Below are 12986 nucleotides of genomic sequence, written 5' to 3'. Positions count from 1 at the left end.
TTTAAATTGAAGTATCCAATGAGTAGTTCTGCAATACATACCACATTTGTGACCGCATGAATTCTTTTGTAAAACCTTGTGTCCCTCTTGTGGACCACTGACTTTTAAATTTGGTGTATATGTATTTAAAAAAAGGAAAAATCGTGTCTGTGCTGATCTCGAATACGCTGCCTATCTCCACCTGTGTGAGTATTCTAATGCTTTCTAGCAACCAGGTGCGCTGCCTGCATTAGATGGAATCTGTTCACGGAACCCTCACGTGTCACAATTGGCCCTTGGCCATGGTCTGGAACACTACGTGTCACAATGGGCTGGAGCCCTCACGTGTCACAATTGGCCCTTGGCCATGGTCGTTCCACGTGTCACAATGGGCTGGAACCCTCACGTGTCACAATGGGTCCTTGGCCTATAAAAAGCAGCGCGGTGGAAGTCGCCTTCAGTCTGCTGCCGGAGCAGCGGCGAGCAGCATGGTGGTAGATAGGCAGCAGGGTCTATACCCGGCATCTGGAGAGCTAAGGGAAGACAGCTGCTCGCTTGTTTGTTTTTGGAATTTCCCTCTCGCATCCCTCCTCCTGAGGGCACATAGGAACAAAGAGGAGTAGGAGGGTTACAATAGGTGGAGTTATGCAGATTAAAAACAAGGGGCTCACAGCTTGAACAAACAGCAGAACGGCCATTGTGAAGGCGTCCGGTTTGCTAAAATGTCCTCCTCAGGGCAATCTTTTGCTCCATCTCCCTAAAGGGTATCAGTGTTAGGCCTTGGTGCGGCACAAGTGCAAAACGAGTTCTGTTTATTGCATCTTGGCCTTCTGGCTAGGATGAATGATCAGTGTCAGGCCTCAAGGCGGCACAAGTATAAAACCATTTTCGGTTATCGCCTTTTGGCTATGATCGTCGTCGCTGCCCAAGATCAATTGTAGTATCTGTTCTTATCAGTTTAATATCTGATACGTCTCCTAATTGTGGACCATATATTACATGGATTTTTAGAACAGGGAGATGGGAAAAGAGCTTGCTCTGTCCACTCACGCATTGACCCGCTATTGCAGTACCTCCGGAAACAGTGCACTCCTTCTCTGATCCAGTTTCCAAAAACAGATTGAATTGAAATCAGCGCAAGTTGTGTTTTAACCCACGATGTGAATTCTTTTCAGGGTCAAAGAAGCACATTTCAGATGCCAAGTGTAGCATTTTGCTCGCTTTCGCTTGACCATTTGCATCAATTTGTGTGTGTGCCTTGCCTTGCTTTCACCTACGTATGTCAAGCATTATATTGCATTCAATATGCAATTAATCAATCAATCAATTTGTCTTTACTGATTGCATCAGGTGTGTTAAGATGTAGGCCTGTATTAGGCCTTTGTTACTGTGTTGCATATATACTGTACCATCCATCTACAAAGTTAGGCCCCCCTGCTGTCAGTACTAGGCGTTTAAATTGAAGTATCCAATGAGTAGTTCTGCCATACATACCACATTTGTGACCGCATGAATTCTTTTGTAAAACCTTGTGTCCCTCTTGTGGACCACTGACTTTTAAATTTGGTGTATATGTATTTAAAAAAAGGAAAAATCGTGTCTGTGCTGATCTCGAATACGCTGCCTATCTCCACCTGTGTGAGTATTCTAATGCTTTCTAGCAACCAGGTGCGCTGCCTGCATTAGATGGAATCTGTTCACGGAACCCTCACGTGTCACAATTGGCCCTTGGCCATGGTCTGGAACACTACGTGTCACAATGGGCTGGAGCCCTCACGTGTCACAATTGGCCCTTGGCCATGGTCGTGTCACAATGGGCTGGAACCCTCACGTGTCACAATGGGTCCTTGGCCTATAAAAAGCAGCGCAGTGGAAGTCGCCTTCAGTCTGCTGCCGGAGCAGCGGCGAGCAGCATGGTGGTAGATAGGCAGCAGGGTCTATACCCGGCATCTGGAGAGCTAAGGGAGGACAGCTGCTCGCTTGTTTGTTTTTGGAATTTCCCTCTCGCATCCCTCCTCCTGAGGGCACATAGGAACAAAGAGGAGTAGGAAGGTTACAATAGGTGGGGTTATGCAGATTAAAAACAAGGGGCTCACAGCTTGAACAAACAGCAGAACGGCCATTGTGAAGGCGTCCGGTTTGCTAAAATGTCCTCCTCAGGGCAATCTTTTGCTCCTTCTCCCTAAAGGGTATCAGTGTTAGGCCTTGGTGCGGCACAAGTGCAAAACAAGTTCTTGTTATTGCTTCTTGGCCTTCTGGCTAGGATGAAGGATCAGTGTCAGGCCTCAAGGCGGCACAAGTATAAAACCATTTTTGGTTATCGCCTCTCGGCCTTTTGGCTATGATCGTCGTCGCCGCCCAAGATCAATTGTAGTATCTGTTCTTATCAGTTTAATATCTGATACGTCTCCTAATTGGGGACCATATATTACATGGATTTTTAGAACAGGGAGATGGGAAAAGAGCTTGCTCTGTCCACTCACGCATTGACCCGTTATTGCAGTATCTCTGGGAACAGTGCACTCCTTCTCTGATCCGGTTTCCAAAAACAGATTGAATTGAAATCAGCGCAAGTTGTGTTTTAACCCACAATGTGAATTCTTTTCAGGGTCAAAGAAGCACATTTCAGATGCCAAGTGTAGCATTTTGCTCGCTTTCGCTTGACCATTTGCATCATTTTGTGTGTGTGCCTTGCCTTGCTTTCACCTATGTATGTCAAGCATTATATTGCATTCAATATGCAATTAATTAATCAATCAATCAATTTGTCTTTACTGATTGCATCAGGTGTGTTAAGATGTAGGCCTGTATTAGGCCTTTGTTACTGTGTTGCATATATACTGTACCATCCATCTACAAAGTTAGGCCCCCCTGCTGTCAGTACTAGGCGTTTAAATTGAAGTATCCAATGAGTAGTTCTGCCATACATACCACATTTGTGACCGCATGAATTCTTTTGTAAAACCTTGTGTCCCTCTTGTGGACCACTGACTTTTAAATTTGGTGTATATGTATTTAAAAAAAGGAAAAATCGTGTCTGTGCTGATCTCGAATACGCTGCCTATCTCCACCTGTGTGAGTATTCTAATGCTTTCTAGCAACCAGGTGCGCTGCCTGCATTAGATGGAATCTGTTCACGGAACCCTCACGTGTCACAATTGGCCCTTGGCCATGGTCTGGAACACTACGTGTCACAATGGGCTGGAGCCCTCACGTGTCACAATTGGCCCTTGGCCATGGTCGTGTCACAATGGGCTGGAACCCTCACGTGTCACAATGGGTCCTTGGCCTATAAAAAGCAGCGCAGTGGAAGTCGCCTTCAGTCTGCTGCCGGAGCAGCGGCGAGCAGCATGGTGGTAGATAGGCAGCAGGGTCTATACCCGGCATCTGGAGAGCTAAGGGAGGACAGCTGCTCGCTTGTTTGTTTTTGGAATTTCCCTCTCGCATCCCTCCTCCTGAGGGCACATAGGAACAAAGAGGAGTAGGAAGGTTACAATAGGTGGGGTTATGCAGATTAAAAACAAGGGGCTCACAGCTTGAACAAACAGCAGAACGGCCATTGTGAAGGCGTCCGGTTTGCTAAAATGTCCTCCTCAGGGCAATCTTTTGCTCCATCTCCCTAAAGGGTATCAGTGTTAGGCCTTGGTGCGGCACAAGTGCAAAACGAGTTCTGTTTATTGCTTCTTGGCCTTCTGGCTAGGATGAATGATCAGTGTCAGGCCTCAAGGCAGCACAAGTATAAAACCATTTTTGGTTATCGCCTCTCGGCCTTTTGGCTATGATCGTCGTCGTCGTTGCTGTCCAAGATCAATTGTAGTATCTGTTCTTATCAGTTTAATATCTGATACATCTCCTAATTGGGGACCCTATGTTAAATGGATTTTTAGAACAGGGAGATGGGAAAAGAGCTTGCTCTGTCCACTCACGCATTGACCCGTTATTGCAGTATCTCTGGGAACAGTGCACTCCTTCTCTGATCCGGTTTCCAAAAACAGATTGAATTGAAATCAGCGCAAGTTGTGTTTTAACCCACGATGTGAGTTCTTTTCAGGGTCAAAGAAGCACATTTCAGATGCCAAGTGTAGCATTTTGCTCGTTTCGCTTGACCATTTGCATCATTTTGTGTGTGTGCCTTGCCTTGCTTTCACCTATGTATGTCAAGCATTATATTGCATTCAATATGCAATTAATCAATCAATCAATCAATTTGTCTTTACTGATTGCATCAGGTGTGTTAAGATGTAGGCCTGTATTAGGCCTTTGTTACTGTGTTGCATATATACTGTACCATCCATCTACAAAGTTAGGCCCCCCTGCTGTCAGTACTTGGCGTTTAAATTGAAGTAGTTTAATATCTGATACATCTCCTAATTGGGGACCATATGTTAAATGGATTTTTAGAACAGGGAGATGGGAAAAGAGCTTGCTCTGTCCACTCACGCATTGACCCGTTATTGCAGTATCTCTGGGAACAGTGCACTCCTTCTCTGATCCGGTTTCCAAAAACAGATTGAATTGAAATCAGCGCAAGTTGTGTTTTAACCCACGATGTGAGTTCTTTTCAGGGTCAAAGAAGCACATTTCAGATGCCAAGTGTAGCATTTTGCTCGTTTCGCTTGACCATTTGCATCATTTTGTGTGTGTGCCTTGCCTTGCTTTCACCTATGTATGTCAAGCATTATATTGCATTCAATATGCAATTAATCAATCAATCAATCAATTTGTCTTTACTGATTGCATCAGGTGTGTTAAGATGTAGGCCTGTATTAGGCCTTTGTTACTGTGTTGCATATATACTGTACCATCCATCTACAAAGTTAGGCCCCCCTGCTGTCAGTACTTGGCGTTTAAATTGAAGTATCCAATGAGTAGTTCTGCCATACATACCACATTTGTGACCGCATGAATTCTTTTGTAAAACCTTGTTTCCCTCTTGTGGACCACTGACTTTTAAATTTGGTGTATATGTATTTAAAAAAAGGAAAAATCGTGTCTGTGCTGATCTCGAATACGCTGCCTATCTCCACCTGTGTGAGTATTCTAATGCTTTCTAGCAACCAGGTGCGCTGCCTGCATTAGATGGAATCTGTTCACGGAACCCTCACGTGTCACAATTGGCCCTTGGCCATGGTCTGGAACACTACGTGTCACAATGGGCTGGAGCCCTCACGTGTCACAATTGGCCCTTGGCCATGGTAGTTCCACGTGTCACAATGGGCTGGAACCCTCACGTGTCACAATGGGTCCTTGGCCTATAAAAAGCAGCGCGGTGGAAGTCGCCTTCAGTCTGCTGCCGGAGCAGCGGCGAGCAGCATGGTGGTAGATAGGCAGCAGGGTCTATACCCGGCATCTGGAGAGCTAAGGGAAGACAGCTGCTCGCTTGTTTGTTTTTGGAATTTCCCTCTCGCATCCCTCCTCCTGAGGGCACATAGGAACAAAGAGGAGTAGGAGGGTTACAATAGGTGGGGTTATGCAGATTAAAAACAAGGGGCTCACAGCTTGAACAAACAGCAGAACGGCCATTGTGAAGGCGTCCGGTTTGCTAAAATGTCCTCCTCAGGGCAATCTTTTGCTCCATCTCCCTAAAGGGTATCAGTGTTAGGCCTTGGTGCGGCACAAGTGCAAAACGAGTTCTGTTTATTGCTTCTTGGCCTTCTGGCTAGGATGAATGATCAGTGTCAGGCCTCAAGGCGGCACAAGTATAAAACCATTTTCGGTTATCGCCTTTTGGCTATGATCGTCGTCGCTGCCCAAGATCAATTGTAGTATCTGTTCTTATCAGTTTAATATCTGATATGTCTCCTAATTGTGGACCATATATTACATGGATTTTTAGAACAGGGAGATGGGAAAAGAGCTTGCTCTGTCCACTCACGCATTGACCCGCTATTGCAGTACCTCCGGGAACAGTGCACTCCTTCTCTGATCCAGTTTCCAAAAACAGATTGAATTGAAATCAGCGCAAGTTGTGTTTTAACCCACGATGTGAATTCTTTTCAGGGTCAAAGAAGCACATTTCAGATGCCAAGTGTAGCATTTTGCTCGCTTTCGCTTGACCATTTGCATCAATTTGTGTGTGTGCCTTGCCTTGCTTTCACCTACGTATGTCAAGCATTATATTGCATTCAATATGCAATTAATCAATCAATCAATTTGTCTTTACTGATTGCATCAGGTGTGTTAAGATGTAGGCCTGTATTAGGCCTTTGTTACTGTGTTGCATATATACTGTACCATCCATCTACAAAGTTAGGCCCCCCTGCTGTCAGTACTTGGCGTTTAAATTGAAGTATCCAATGAGTAGTTCTGCCATACATACCACATTTGTGACCGCATGAATTCTTTTGTAAAACCTTGTGTCCCTCTTGTGGACCACTGACTTTTAAATTTGGTGTATATGTATTTAAAAAAAGGAAAAATCGTGTCTGTGCTGATCTCAAATACGCTGCCTATCTCCACCTGTGTGAGTATTCTAATGCTTTCTAGCAACCAGGTGCGCTGCCTGCATTAGATGGAATCTGTTCACGGAACCCTCACGTGTCACAATTGGCCCTTGGCCATGGTCTGGAACACTACGTGTCACAATGGGCTGGAGCCCTCACGTGTCACAATTGGCCCTTGGCCATGGTCGTGTCACAATGGGCTGGAACCCTCACGTGTCACAATGGGTCCTTGGCCTATAAAAAGCAGCGCAGTGGAAGTCGCCTTCAGTCTGCTGCCGGAGCAGCGGCGAGCAGCATGGTGGTAGATAGGCAGCAGGGTCTATACCCGGCATCTGGAGAGCTAAGGGAGGACAGCTGCTCGCTTGTTTGTTTTTTGAATTTCCCTCTCGCATCCCTCCTCCTGAGGGCACATAGGAACAAAGAGGAGTAGGAAGGTTACAATAGGTGGGGTTATGCAGATTAAAAACAAGGGGCTCACAGCTTGAACAAACAGCAGAACGGCCATTGTGAAGGCGTCCGGTTTGCTAAAATGTCCTCCTCAGGGCAATCTTTTGCTCCTTCTCCCTAAAGGGTATCAGTGTTAGGCCTTGGTGCGGCACAAGTGCAAAACGAGTTCTGTTTATTGCTTCTTGGCCTTCTGGCTAGGATGAATGATCAGTGTCAGGCCTCAAGGCGGCACAAGTATAAAACCATTTTTGGTTATCGCCTCTCGGCCTTTTGGCTATGATCGTCGTCGTCGTTGCTGTCCAAGATCAATTGTAGTATCTGTTCTTATCAGTTTAATATCTGATACATCTCCTAATTGGGGACCATATGTTAAATGGATTTTTAGAACAGGGAGATGGGAAAAGAGCTTGCTCTGTCCACTCACGCATTGACCCGTTATTGCAGTATCTCTGGGAACAGTGCACTCCTTCTCTGATCCGGTTTCCAAAAACAGATTGAATTGAAATCAGCGCAAGTTGTGTTTTAACCCACGATGTGAGTTCTTTTCAGGGTCAAAGAAGCACATTTCAGATGCCAAGTGTAGCATTTTGCTCGTTTCGCTTGACCATTTGCATCATTTTGTGTGTGTGCCTTGCCTTGCTTTCACCTATGTATGTCAAGCATTATATTGCATTCAATATGCAATTAATCAATCAATCAATCAATCAATTTGTCTTTACTGATTGCATCAGGTGTGTTAAGATGTAGGCCTGTATTAGGCCTTTGTTACTGTGTTGCATATATACTGTACCATCCATCTACAAAGTTAGGCCCCCCTGCTGTCAGTACTTGGCGTTTAAATTGAAGTATCCAATGAGTAGTTCTGCCATACATACCACATTTGTGACCGCATGAATTCTTTTGTAAAACCTTGTTTCCCTCTTGTGGACCACTGACTTTTAAATTTGGTGTATATGTATTTAAAAAAAGGAAAAATCGTGTCTGTGCTGATCTCGAATACGCTGCCTATCTCCACCTGTGTGAGTATTCTAATGCTTTCTAGCAACCAGGTGCGCTGCCTGCATTAGATGGAATCTGTTCACGGAACCCTCACGTGTCACAATTGGCCCTTGGCCATGGTCTGGAACACTACGTGTCACAATGGGCTGGAGCCCTCACGTGTCACAATTGGCCCTTGGCCATGGTAGTTCCACGTGTCACAATGGGCTGGAACCCTCACGTGTCACAATGGGTCCTTGGCCTATAAAAAGCAGCGCGGTGGAAGTCGCCTTCAGTCTGCTGCCGGAGCAGCGGCGAGCAGCATGGTGGTAGATAGGCAGCAGGGTCTATACCCGGCATCTGGAGAGCTAAGGGAAGACAGCTGCTCGCTTGTTTGTTTTTGGAATTTCCCTCTCGCATCCCTCCTCCTGAGGGCACATAGGAACAAAGAGGAGTAGGAGGGTTACAATAGGTGGGGTTATGCAGATTAAAAACAAGGGGCTCACAGCTTGAACAAACAGCAGAACGGCCATTGTGAAGGCGTCCGGTTTGCTAAAATGTCCTCCTCAGGGCAATCTTTTGCTCCATCTCCCTAAAGGGTATCAGTGTTAGGCCTTGGTGCGGCACAAGTGCAAAACGAGTTCTGTTTATTGCTTCTTGGCCTTCTGGCAAGGATGAATGATCAGTGTCAGGCCTCAAGGCGGCACAAGTATAAAACCATTTTCGGTTATCGCCTTTTGGCTATGATCGTCGTCGCTGCCCAAGATCAATTGTAGTATCTGTTCTTATCAGTTTAATATCTGATATGTCTCCTAATTGTGGACCATATATTACATGGATTTTTAGAACAGGGAGATGGGAAAAGAGCTTGCTCTGTCCACTCACGCATTGACCCGCTATTGCAGTACCTCCGGGAACAGTGCACTCCTTCTCTGATCCAGTTTCCAAAAACAGATTGAATTGAAATCAGCGCAAGTTGTGTTTTAACCCACGATGTGAATTCTTTTCAGGGTCAAAGAAGCACATTTCAGATGCCAAGTGTAGCATTTTGCTCGCTTTCGCTTGACCATTTGCATCAATTTGTGTGTGTGCCTTGCCTTGCTTTCACCTACGTATGTCAAGCATTATATTGCATTCAATATGCAATTAATCAATCAATCAATCAATTTGTCTTTACTGATTGCATCAGGTGTGTTAAGATGTAGGCCTGTATTAGGCCTTTGTTACTGTGTTGCATATATACTGTACCATCCATCTACAAAGTTAGGCCCCCCTGCTGTCAGTACTAGGCGTTTAAATTGAAGTATCCAATGAGTAGTTCTGCCATACATACCACATTTGTGACCGCATGAATTCTTTTGTAAAACCTTGTGTCCCTCTTGTGGACCACTGACTTTTAAATTTGGTGTATATGTATTTAAAAAAAGGAAAAATCGTGTCTGTGCTGATCTCGAATACGCTGCCTATCTCCACCTGTGTGAGTATTCTAATGCTTTCTAGCAACCAGGTGTGCTGCCTGCATTAGATGGAATCTGTTCACGGAACCCTCACGTGTCACAATTGGCCCTTGGCAATGGTCTGGAACACTACGTGTCACAATGGGCTGGAGCCCTCACGTGTCACAATTGGCCCTTGGCCATGGTCGTGTCACAATGGGCTGGAACCCTCACGTGTCACAATGGGTCCTTGGCCTATAAAAAGCAGCGCAGTGGAAGTCGCCTTCAGTCTGCTGCCGGAGCAGCGGCGAGCAGCATGGTGGTAGATAGGCAGCAGGGTCTATACCCGGCATCTGGAGAGCTAAGGGAGGACAGCTGCTCGCTTGTTTGTTTTTGGAATTTCCCTCTCGCATCCCTCCTCCTGAGGGCACATAGGAACAAAGAGGAGTAGGAGGGTTACAATAGGTGGGGTTATGCAGATTAAAAACAAGGGGCTCACAGCTTGAACAAACAGCAGAACGGCCATTCTGAAGGCGTCCGGTTTGCTAAAATGTCCTCCTCAGGGCAATCTTTTGCTCCTTCTCCCTAAAGGGTATCAGTGTTAGGCCTTGGTGCGGCACAAGTGCAAAACAAGTTCTTGTTATTGCTTCTTGGCCTTCTGGCTAGGATGAAGGATCAGTGTCAGGCCTCAAGGTGGCACAAGTATAAAACCATTTTTGGTTATCGCCTCTCGGCCTTTTGGCTATGATCGTCGTCGCTGCCCAAGATCAATTGTAGTATCTGTTCTTATCAGTTTAATATCTGATACATCTCCTAATTGGGGACCATATATTACATGGATTTTTAGAACAGGGAGATGGGAAAAGAGCTTGCTCTGTCCACTCACGCATTGACCCGTTATTGCAGTATCTCCGGGAACAGTGCACTCCTTCTCTGATCCAGTTTCCAAAAACAGATTGAATTGAAATCAGCGCAAGTTGTGTTTTAACCCACGATGTGAATTCTTTTCAGGGTCAAAGAAGCACATTTCAGATGCCAAGTGTAGCATTTTGCTCGCTTTCGCTTGACCATTTGCATCATTTTGTGTGTGTGCCTTGCCTTGCTTTCACCTACGTATGTCAAGCATTATATTGCATTCAATATGCAATTAATCAATCAATCAATTTGTCTTTACTGATTGCATCAGGTGTGTTAAGATGTAGGCCTGTATTAGGCCTTTGTTACTGTGTTGCATATATACTGTACCATCCATCTACAAAGTTAGGCCCCCCTGCTGTCAGTACTTGGCGTTTAAATTGAAGTATCCAATGAGTAGTTCTGCCATACATACCACACTTGTGACCGCATGAATTCTTTTGTAAAACCTTGTGTCCCTCTTGTGGACCACTGACTTTTAAATTTGGTGTATATGTATTTAAAAAAAGGAAAAATCGTGTCTGTGCTGATCTCGAATACGCTGCCTATCTCCACCTGTGTGAGTATTCTAATGCTTTCTAGCAACCAGGTGCGCTGCCTGCATTAGATGGAATCTGTTCACGGAACCCTCACGTGTCACAGTTGGCCCTTGGCCATGGTCGTTCCACGTGTCACAATGGGCTGGAACCCTCACGTGTCACAATGGGTCCTTGGCATATAAAAAGCAGCGCGGTGGCAGTCATCTTCAGTCTGCTGCCGGAGCAGCGGCGAGCAGCATGGTGGTAGATAGGCAGCAGGGTCTATACCCAGCATCTGGAGAGCTAAGGGAAGACAGCTGCTCGCTTGTTTGTTTTTGGAATTTCCCTCTCGCACACCTCCTCCTGAGGGCACATAGGAGGGGTAGGAGGGTTACAATAGGTGGGGTTATGCAGATTAAAAACGAGGGGCTCACAGCTTGAACAAACAGCAGAACGGCCATTGTGAAGGTGTCCGGTTTGCTAAAATGTCCTCCTCAGGGCAATCTTTTGCTCCATCTCCCTAAAGGGTATCAGTGTTAGGCCTTGGTGCGGCACAAGTGCAAAACGAGTTCTTGTTATTGCTTCTTCGTCTTCTGGCTATGATGAAGGATCTGTGTCAGGCCTCAAGGTGGCACAAGTACAAAACCATTTTTGGTTATCGCTTCTCGTCCTTTTGGCTATGATCGTCGTCGTCGCCGCCGCCCAAGATCAATTGTAGAATCTGTTGTTATCAGTTTAATATCTGATAGTCTCCTAAGTGGGGACCATATATTAAATGGATTTTTAGAACAGGGAGATGGGAAAAGAGTTTGCTCTGTCCACTCACGCATTGACCCTTTATTGCAGTATCTCCGGGAACAGTGCACTCCTTCTCTGATCCGGTTTCCAAAAACAGATTGAATTGAAATCAGCGCAAGTTGTGTTTTAACCCACGATGTGAATTCTTTTCAGGGTCAAAGAAGCACATTTCAGATGCCAAGTGTAGCATTTTGCTCGCTTTCGCTTGACCATTTGCAACATTTTGTGTGTGTGCCTTGCCTTGCTTTCACCTATGTATGTCTAGCATTATATTGCATTCAATATGCAATTAATCAATCAATCAATTTGTCTTTACTGATTGCATCAGGTGTGTTAAGATGTAGGCCTGTATTAGGCCTTTGTTACTGTGTTGCATATATACTGTACCATCCATCTACAAAGTTAGGCCCCCCTGCTGTCAGTACTTGGCGTTTAAATTGAAGTATCCAATGAGTAGTTCTGCCATACATACCACATTTGTGACCGCATGAATTCTTTTGTAAAACCTTGTTTCCCTCTTGTGGACCACTGACTTTTAAATTTGGTGTATATGTATTTAAAAAAAGGAAAAATCGTGTCTGTTCTGATCTCGAATACGCTGCCTATCTCCACCTGTGTGAGTATTCTAATGCTTTCTAGCAACCAGGTGCTCTGCCTGCATAGAGCCTATTTTGTTATTTTAGGCCTACTAAGTCTGTGTGCGGTCTCTCCTTCCAATTGTCCTCCGTTGACCACACCAATGCTGCCTGTGTACCCCTGCCACATAATGGATGCTGCATAGAGCCTATTTTGTTATTTTAGGCCTACTAAGTCTGTCTGCGGTCCCTCCTTCCAATTGTCCTCCGCTGACCACACCAATGCTGCCTGTGTACCCCTGCCACATAATGGAAGCTGCATACAGCCTATTTTGTTATTTTAGGCCTACTAAGTCTGTCTGCGGTCCCTCCTTCCAATTGTCCTCCGCTGAGCACAACAATGCTGCCTGTGTACCCCTGCCGCTTAATGGAAGCTGCATAGACCCTATTTTGTTATTTTAGGCCTACTAAGTCTGTCTGTGGTCCCACCTTCCAATTGTCCTCCACCGAGCACACCAATGCTGCCTTTGTACATCTGCCACATAATGGAAGCTGCATAGAGCCTATTTTGTTATTTTAGGCCTACTAAGTCTGTCTGCGGTCCCTCCTTCCAATTGTCCTCCGCTGACCACACCAATGCTGCCTGTGTACCCCTGCCACGTAATGGAAGCTGCATAGAGCCTATTTTGTTATTTTAGGCCTACTAAGTCTGTCTGTGGTCCCTCCTTCCAATTGTCCTCCGCTGACCACACCAATGCTGCCTGCGTACCCCTGTAGCCTAATTTAAACTGCATCGAGCCTGTTTTATTATTTTAGGCCTAGGAAGTCTGTCTGAGGTCCCTCCTTGAAATCGTCCTCCGCTGACCACAACAATGCTGCCTGTGTACCCCTGTAGCC

General features: G+C 45.5%; 9 pseudogenes; all 9 read left to right on the top strand.

The window, feature by feature from the left end:
* Window positions 1–873: 873 nt before the first annotated feature.
* On the top strand, window positions 874–1074 carry LOC143777295 (U2 spliceosomal RNA; annotated as a pseudogene).
* Window positions 1075–2298: 1224 nt separating this feature from the next.
* LOC143777747 (U2 spliceosomal RNA) lies at window positions 2299–2507 on the top strand (annotated as a pseudogene).
* Window positions 2508–3735: 1228 nt separating this feature from the next.
* LOC143777224 (U2 spliceosomal RNA) lies at window positions 3736–3950 on the top strand (annotated as a pseudogene).
* Window positions 3951–4288: 338 nt separating this feature from the next.
* LOC143777396 (U2 spliceosomal RNA) lies at window positions 4289–4464 on the top strand (annotated as a pseudogene).
* Window positions 4465–5698: 1234 nt separating this feature from the next.
* Window positions 5699–5899, top strand: LOC143777268 (U2 spliceosomal RNA; annotated as a pseudogene).
* A 1224-nt stretch (window positions 5900–7123) lies between these two features.
* On the top strand, window positions 7124–7338 carry LOC143777213 (U2 spliceosomal RNA; annotated as a pseudogene).
* Window positions 7339–8576: 1238 nt separating this feature from the next.
* LOC143777257 (U2 spliceosomal RNA) lies at window positions 8577–8777 on the top strand (annotated as a pseudogene).
* Window positions 8778–10005: 1228 nt separating this feature from the next.
* LOC143777771 (U2 spliceosomal RNA) lies at window positions 10006–10214 on the top strand (annotated as a pseudogene).
* Window positions 10215–11373: 1159 nt separating this feature from the next.
* On the top strand, window positions 11374–11587 carry LOC143777303 (U2 spliceosomal RNA; annotated as a pseudogene).
* The last annotated feature ends 1399 nt before the right edge of the window (window positions 11588–12986 follow it).

This window comes from Ranitomeya variabilis, chromosome 5 (assembly GCF_051348905.1).
Source record: "Ranitomeya variabilis isolate aRanVar5 chromosome 5, aRanVar5.hap1, whole genome shotgun sequence".
In the NCBI taxonomy this organism is placed as follows: domain Eukaryota; kingdom Metazoa; phylum Chordata; class Amphibia; order Anura; family Dendrobatidae; genus Ranitomeya; species Ranitomeya variabilis.
Note: the sequence above shows the minus strand (reverse complement) of the source record. Positions and strands in the feature narration are given on the sequence as shown.